This window comes from Macrobrachium nipponense, chromosome 41 (genome assembly GCF_015104395.2).
Source record: "Macrobrachium nipponense isolate FS-2020 chromosome 41, ASM1510439v2, whole genome shotgun sequence".
In the NCBI taxonomy this organism is placed as follows: domain Eukaryota; kingdom Metazoa; phylum Arthropoda; class Malacostraca; order Decapoda; family Palaemonidae; genus Macrobrachium; species Macrobrachium nipponense.
This window is the reverse complement of record NC_061102.1, coordinates 18,700,730-18,708,229: the sequence shown is the minus strand read 5'-3', so window position 1 is coordinate 18,708,229 and position 7,500 is coordinate 18,700,730. Positions and strand designations below refer to the sequence as shown.

At 40.7% G+C, this 7,500-nt stretch overlaps 1 protein-coding gene across 3 annotated transcripts in view; it reads right to left on the bottom strand.

The window, feature by feature from the left end:
* The window catches only part of LOC135212556 (neo-calmodulin-like), a 673,130-nt gene that overhangs the window by 202,314 nt on the left and 463,316 nt on the right, over nucleotides 1–7,500 (bottom strand). Inside the window, exon 1 of one of the 3 annotated variants that reach the window (XM_064246094.1) lies at nucleotides 1–1,423. This exon is cut by the window's left edge and continues 574 nt beyond it. The exons of 1 other annotated variant lie outside the window; for it this stretch is intronic. The gene's annotated coding sequence lies outside the window, so the exon portion shown is untranslated. Of the gene's footprint in view, nucleotides 1,424–7,500 lie in introns of those variants that run through there. One more of the 3 variants, XM_064246095.1, reaches the window with a different exon arrangement.

Below are 7,500 nucleotides of genomic sequence, written 5' to 3'. Positions count from 1 at the left end.
AATTAAAAAAAAAGGATAATCAAAAAGGTGGGGAAGGAACTTACTGAAAACGCTTGGCTATAAGGCTCTGTTTGGAGGACAGGGTACACAATATATTGCAGTATACACTTGTTCGAGGAACACGGGGTTTTGGAGGGAGATTTGATACCTACGGTAATGGAGCTGTGGAAGGGGGGGAACTGGGTAGTGGGAGGTCAGGGAAGGTTTACAATAGGTGCTACCGGTACTCTAAAAGAGGTTAACAACCTTGAAATTTCGGAGTTATCTGATTCTGGTGGTTTCAATCGTGGCTGAGTTGAACCGAATTTCGGTGACGGATGACAGCTGATTAAAAATAGGTTTTGAGCGAGACTTATATCAGTTTAGTTAATGATATATATATTTATTTTTTTTCTGGGAGCGAGAACAAAAGTAATGACAGCTACGTTTTTATATATGCATATATATACACATATACGTATCTATACCATCTGGCAATGACAATTATCTCGGTGATGAGCGAATGATGGAACCTGGGGCTTATGATGATGATTGATTCCTGCGTGAATAAAGGTTAGTCAATTAGGCACTGTTAAGAATTGATTGCATAGAAGTTTCCTTTTTCGTATCCTTTCTGTTAATCAATTCAGGTCAAAGTTTTTGTCTTTTTTTATGAATTCAGGTAAAAGAAACCGTGAGAGCTGTTGCGTGTGTATGTGTGTGTATGTTTTTTTTAAATTTTATTTTATTTTTGAATAGGTTCAAGAGGAGAATGCAGGTTTCTGGGAATCAGAAGAAGATCAAAAGGGCCTTACGAGATTTGACTGTCGAGGAAAAACAGGTAATAATCTTTTATGAGCAACGAACGAAGTTTTGGAGAAGATGCTCGAAATGAAACGGGGGTTTTTTTGTCACTGGGTTTTTGGTTTTTGGATAAGATCCTTGAAGTGTTACGGAAACTTTGTAGGACTTATATTTTCTATGGGTAAACTGGTAGAGTCGCTTCTCCAACTGAACGGGAAACGAAAATGCTTTTGGGTTTTCTTTCGAAATGGGGGCAAAAGATTCTCAGGTGAAGGAGAGACGATGACGACGACGACGACGACGCGATTTCTGAATGGAAATGATTTGAGAGAGAGGAGGAAGAGTAGTAGGAGGAGTAGGAGGAGGAGGAGGAGGAAGGAGGAGGAGGAGGAGGAAGAAGAAGAAGGATGGACGAGGACCAGGAGGAAGGAAGGAAGGAAGGAAGCACGACACCGAAAAATTAAAAAAGGAAAGGAAAGAAAGGAAGGAAGGAAGGAAGGGGGGTTCGAGGCAAACGAGACAAAACGAGAGAGAACTGACGAGAGAGAACACTTAGATTAAAAAGAAACCCCGGATCCCGGATGTGAGGAGACAGAGAGATGTAGCGCAGACCCGGGATACAGAGAGACTGGAAACTCTCGCAGCACTTGAGCCCAAAAACCCCTTCCTTCTCTCTCTCTCTCTCTCTTTCTCTCTCGCTCTCTTCTTTCTCTCTCTCGCTCTTCCTCTTTCTCTTTCCCTCTATCTGTTGCTCTCTCTCTCTCTCTCTTTCTCTCTTCCCCCTCACCCTTCCCCCTTAACCACCTCCTCCGAATCCTACTGTTGCCAGATGTCTTCGTAACCGATATCGTACGCGTTACCGTCAAATTGTCGTTTTTAAGCATCCCAAGTATGACAAATCTCGGCAGCGTGGTCTGAGTGGCCAAGAAGACGGGGTTTTCCTACAAATTCGAACTTGAATCTCTGAAAGGCTCATCAATGTGAGTGTCAAAGGCCAGCGGACAGTGCCAGAAGGGGCATCGCAACCGAGAAAACGTTTGTGGTTGTCATGGTACATCTGGCACTGCAGAGGCACTACCAGCAAGCCGGCTTCCCAATCAGTAACTTCGCGGTTCCAACGCTTGCGCCCTTTGATTCATCCTTATCCTGTAACCCTCCCCCGAAAAACTTGTCCCCCAACCGCCCATGGGCTTCCTTTCCCCCGAAAAAAATAGAAAAAAACAAGTTTTTTTTTCCCCCTCGTTTTTTTGCCCGAGGCTTTTGTACTTAACTTTATGCACGTTATGTTCACATTCATCCCGTAATTGGGTCCTCAATTTTCGTCTTTTCAGACGTCTCGTTTGATCGTCTCCAACGATACCTTCAACGACAACAGCCGGAATAAAAGAAATAAAAAAGAAGAAGAAGAAATCCTTCGTCCATGCAAGGACGTCGACGACGAACATGATGGAGACGCGGGATATCCTTCGAGAGAGAGAGAGAGAGAGAGAGAGAGAGAGAGAGAGAGAGAGAGAGAGAGAGAGAGATGGCTCCTCCAGGGAGGAGAGGAAGAGGAGGAGGAGGAGGAGGAGGACTTTTGACTATCCGGTGAAACATCACTTCCGAAAACGTTACTCCAATGGCGGCTAATAGGGAAAGACTGAAGTATTGATTCTCATTTAAATGACAACCCTCTTCTTTTTTTTTTTTCGGTGTTGAGTCTCGACTATACGGAACTCATCATGGGAGATATTTCGCAAACCGTCACCGTAGCTGCTGTGGAGTTCCCTCCCTTCCTTTAGCTTCGAGTCATCGTCCTCCAGGGCATCAGCTTTCTACAAAGGCAAAATCGAAGGTCACGAGGAAGAAGAAAAACGAAAAACGAATAAAAACAGGAAGTAAGGACAGGAGGAGAAACGTGAAGAAACAGAAGGAAAGAAAGACGGGAAACCGAAATAAAAACTGGAAGTAGGAACAGGAGGAAAAACTTGAAGAAACAGAAGGAAAGAAAGACGGGAAACCGAAATAAAAACTGGAAGTAGGAACAGGAGGAAAAACGTGAAGAAACAAAAGGAAAGAAAGACGGGAAACCGAAATAAAAACTGGAAGTAGGAACAGGAGGAAAAACGTGAAGAAAGAGGAGAGAAAGATGGAAAAAGGAATAAAAACAGGAAGTAAAAACAGGAGGAAAAAAGTGAAGAAACAGAAGGTAAGAAAGATGGGAAAACGAACTAAAAACAAGAATTAGAAACAAGAAGACAAAAGTGAAGAAACAAAGAGGGGGGGGGGGGGAGAAAGATGGGAAACCGAAATAAAAACAAGAAGTAGAAACAGGAGGAAAATGGTGAAGAAATAGAGGAAGAGAAAGATAGGAAATCGAAAAAAAAAACAGGAAGTAGAAACACGACGGAAAAAAGTAAGGAAACATAAGTATAGAAAAAAACGGAAATACGAATGATAAAAACGATGAAGAAACAATGAAAAAGGTAAGAGGAAAGAGGGGTGGGGGCGGGGTGGGGGGTGGGGGGGAAACAGCATAAACGTCAAAACCAGCTGGCGGAAGGAGAAACCACTGTTTTGGGAGAGCAGTTGTAGAAGGTCCTCTTAAGGTTATGTGCAGCAGAAGAACAGAAAATATTACAGAGAGAGAGAGAGGAGAGAGGAAGAGGAGAGGAAGGAAGGGGGGTAGGAGGAGAGAGAGAGAGAAGAGAGAAGGAGGGTGGGGGGGGGGGGGGGGGGGGGGGGGGGGATTCTCTATCAAAGATGTTTTTAAAATAAAATATGAAAAAATATACAGAAAAATTAACCGTCCCAGCTTCAACTGGTTTCCCATTTTTCTTGAAGGACAGTCCGATCTCTCTCTCTCTCTCTCTCTCTCTCTCTCTCTCTCTCTCTCTCTCTCTCTCTCTCTCTCTCTCTCTCTCATATATGACTGAATTAGTCACAAAATTCCTCATCACCATCATCACGGCCATTATCAACATCATCATCAACGTCATTGTTTTTGCTGCCATTATCATCATTATCATCATCATTGTTATGACCTCATTACTCAGAGAATAAGCAAGAACAGTTCACAAGAGCAGCGAAGACCCGAAAAAATGTCATCTTTATTTCCTAAATTTCCGGCAGCGGGGTCCAAAAGCCATTGTCTTCGCAGAAATCGGGCATAATTCTTCCATTACAGGTAAGAAAACTTCAAGAGGGTTATAAATGGCACTGACGGAGACAAAGCTCCTGAAATTGGGACACGGCAAGGGTCAACGGTGCCGCGGGGATGTAGATAAATATTTGCAGTCAACATATGCAAGATCTCGAGAGAGGGATTTGGAAGGTCGTGTGAGGAAAAAGGTGTGAAGATGATTTACAATATTGAAAGCTTTAAACAAGAACAAAACAACAACTGAGTTTTCGTATAGTGTATAATCAAGGCCACAATAAACAGATCTATCTTTCGGTGGTCTCGGTATCATGCTACATGAGCCGTAGACCATGAAACTAACCATGGCTCGGTGGCTGCCTGGCCCATATCGTTGCCAGACGCAAGACTATGCTAACTTTAACCTTAAATAAAATAAAAACTACTAAGGCTAAAGGGCTGCAATTTGGTATGTTTGATGATTGGAGGGTGGACGATAAACATCCCAATTCGCAGCCCTCTAGCCATAGTAGCTGTCAAGATCTGGGGGCGGACAGAAAAAGTGCGGACAGAAAACATTGCGGACGGACAGACAAAACTGGCACAATAGTTTTCATTTCAGAAAACTAAAAGGAAAACAATTGTTGTAGTTTTCCGTCGGCACGGAAAAGTGAAATAATTATCGAAGATAGTAGACATTTGAAGATGGAAGGTCTTGCACTTTACCTCTCTCTCTCTCTTCTCTCTCTCTCTCTCTCTCTCTCTCTCTCTCTCTCTCTGGGATAATTCAAACAAGCCATTACAACTTTCAGACAGGCGTGTAGAGACAGATGCTTGGAAGAACCTTTCGTACTGTGGCTCCCGAAAAACAAACGAGGAGCAACTTTGATAATAACCCGAAACTTCCATTTGACTGAATCTGGAATATGAAATTTAGGCCAAAAGGCCAAGGGCTGCAACCTATGAGGTCATTCAACGCTGAGAATAATGTTGGAACGAATGTTAGGAGAGGGTGGAAAGTAAGATAGAATAATAGATAATATGAAAAGAGGTATGGTAAAAGGAATGAAACGGGTGCAGGTAATGACCGAAGAGACGTTGCAAAGAATCTCAAGTGACGCATACAGTGCATCGTGCAAGGTGTACTGACGGCACTAACACCCTACGGAGAGGATACTTGATGTCACGGACATCTTGAAATCTTATATCACCTGTCTATTGTTCAGAGACAATTTTTATTTTTAGGAATATTCAGACAGCACATTCGTCTTTAAATTTCTCTTTCTAGAGAAATCTCTCAGAAAACTGACTTCTTACAATGACATCGCTTAAGGAGTACCAAGTTCTATGTTTATCCAGCGATTGTTCACTGGTAACTAAGCTGCCTTGACTTTACAGGATGTTTGATCTTCGTTATGGTATTTTCATAATATAAACATCTATTCTAGTATTTCAACATGAGATCTATCTATTCGCCTCATGATAAACGTCTCGCCCTGTTATCTTTATGTACAGATAACAGCTCATGCCATGAAACGTTATTAGGTTTGATTACAGTATCTGCTATATACATAGCATCAAGTACGTATATTTGCATATATATCCTAAAACCTTAAAAAGCAAAAACACAAAATAAAAAACATTATTTGTCAACATCTCCGACACCATAATCAAATCAAAACAAGTACCGTATGGCAGAACTAAACGTAACCTGACGGTATGATTTCAACAACTTTCATTAAAAAAAAAAAAAAAAAAAAAAAAAAAACTTGGCGAGCATTTTTTAAAATGATTCAACCTTCTTTCATTATTTTCTAACATCAGTTCATTAACCACTATCAGAAATGGCAAACGAAAAACGCCCTATCGCCATTTTATCCGATCGTTCAAATCATTACCAGATTTTTTTTAACAGGTGTATACTACATTTCCCTCTTTAACGCCTCTTCATTAATTTTCTAATTTTATACCAAGGTTCAATACTACGTTGCGTCAGCACATCTTCAGTCTTCTCTTCGCCTCTTTATTCAAAAATTAATAAGGAATCGAATGAACAAGCATCTTATCACAGATATTAGTCATCGAATAAGTTTCCTTCGATGAAAGGAGGTAATTGCATACCCTTCTGACGACCTTGTAGTTGCAATTTACCAAAGATTTAAAGTACCTTTACAGCAATATATACTACGTTGTTATATTGTATGACAATTTTGTCACCAATCTTAATGAAGGCATTTTGATACTTATAATACTAAGCTACAGATATACAATTGATATCGACTTCTGTACATCTTAGTAATAACTTACACCAAACGGTAATGAAGTGCATCTAACCTGCCCAGAATTTGGTTAGAGCATGGGCGTTTTAAGTCAGTTTCCCGGGTCCAACCAGGAGGAGCATAAGTTAAAAATCTTGGTGAAAATAAGTTCACTTATCATAAACAATTCCTTTTGGGCGTAAGTTATGGACTGAATTCATTATTAATGGATATTTGTGAATATGGATATATATATATATATATATATATATATATATATATATATATATATATATATATATATTATGTAGTATGTATATATATTTGAATGGATACACACACCTAAACAACGAAAAGTATAAATATAAACACCCACACATATACATATATGTATATGTCTACGTATACATACACATATATGTATAAATGTACATATGCATATATACACATACATATGTTTCGCAAAACATGCACACAGTTCGCACAGGACAATTTTGCCAACAAATAGTCCATCATCTGCTGCGTCACGCTTGAAAATTCATCCTGAGGAAGGGTATTGATTTTCAATCCTTCTCTAATTTACCAATAGATGGCATCACGTGACAGTCGGCTTCAGATGAGAGAGCTGAAGGAGGAGCAGAACGATCGTCCCGGTATTAATAGTCTTCCAATTCTAGATTCTATTTGCTTAGTGAAATAACCCAAGTAATAAGTTGGTGACGACTGATCTTCCTCACAATTGTTTATTATCATTACGATTAATTACTGTAAATGATAAAGAACGATACTTATAACAGTGAGAATAATTATAGTTATTTCTTACGAGATTCGGTTTTCATATGAGTGATACGAGGTACAAATAGAACATCCACTTTTTCATTCCTCCTTTCAAAACGATATTGCGCGTAAAACGACCTCTCCTCCTGCAGATGTATTGGTCTTTCCTTCCACTTGTCCCCCCCCACCCCTTCCCCCCCCCTGAAGTTTGCAAGTCTCCTTCCACTTGTCCCCCGCCCCAACCCCTTCCCCCCCCCCCCCCCCCCCCCCACCCCCCCCCCCCCCCACCCCCCCCCCCCCCTTCATTTTGCAAGTCTTTTCGCATTTCCTGAATACTATAAACCTTGTAATCAACCTTTATTTCCTTCTACATGATCAAACCATCGAACCTACTTGAAACCTGTCGCCACGAACTAGTATTACACTTCTGAGTTTTCCTACTCTTCATTTGTTACAGAAAATAATACATTCCAGCTCAACTGTTTACCCAGACTATATCTGATACATTTAGGGAGGAGAGCTGCCTCAACAATTCCTTCATGCGGGCTTACCTTTTTCCGTACA